Source organism: Nannospalax galili, unplaced genomic scaffold, assembly GCF_000622305.1.
Source record: "Nannospalax galili isolate Female #2095 unplaced genomic scaffold, S.galili_v1.0 scaffold3308, whole genome shotgun sequence".
Classification (NCBI taxonomy): Eukaryota; Metazoa; Chordata; class Mammalia; order Rodentia; family Spalacidae; genus Nannospalax; species Nannospalax galili.
Genome location: NW_008357245.1, coordinates 60,741 through 61,639, shown reverse-complemented (window position 1 = coordinate 61,639; position 899 = coordinate 60,741).

Genomic DNA, 899 nt, shown 5'->3' with positions numbered 1-899 from the left:
CAATCTGTCTTCATTCCCCTGGCAACTAACTTTGTTATCTGAGGAATAAAAGCTGGCCCATTATCTGATCCTAACATAATGGGAATTCCAAATCTAGGTACTATTTCATTTAGCAACTTCTTTGTTACTGCTCGTGCAGAGTCAGCCATCTGTCCATTTCAACTTGTATCTGAAGATCTTCTCTATTCTTTCTCTTTTCATTTGTGTAGACAGGTCTAGGGGGCAAGGACCTAGATGGAAAAACAGGCAAGATTCCAGAAGGTAGTACCTCTCTTTTGGCTGCAGCGCATGCCTCCAGATCTGCTTGGTTGTTTCCAATAGCATAGCATTTTCTCCCCTCTGATGTCCATGGCAGCAAAGGAAGGCAACTTTCCTTGAAAGCCAAATGGCATCTAACAAAGCCAAACTTTCTTATTTGTTTTTAATCTCCTTTCCCAACAAAGTTAACAAGCCTCTTTCTCTGTAAAGAACCCCATGAACATGAGCAGTAGCAGAGGCATATCGGCTGTTAGTACATATATTGACAGTCGTTTCCTCCACCCAGGGTAGCCCCTGTACCAAAGCTCAGCCTTTTGCATGGAAATACCTCAGGGTAGGACCTCAGGCCAAACCACAGTTCCATCAGGTAGGGCAACGGTGCCCCCTGCGTATTGGACCCATAAAGCTCCTTGTGTCAGTGTGGTCCACAGCTGTCAGTATATATATTGGATCCCTTAAAGGACCTTAAAGCCCTGCAAAGAAATTGTGGCGTGGCATGACCAGCCTGTAGAGGGAGACAAAATACAAGGAAAGGGATGGGAAAAGAGATGCAGAGAGTCAGAAGGAAGGTGAATGGGAGAAACAAGATAAAAGAGAAGGAGAGAGAGAGAGAGAGAGAGAGAGAGAGAGAGAGAGAGAGA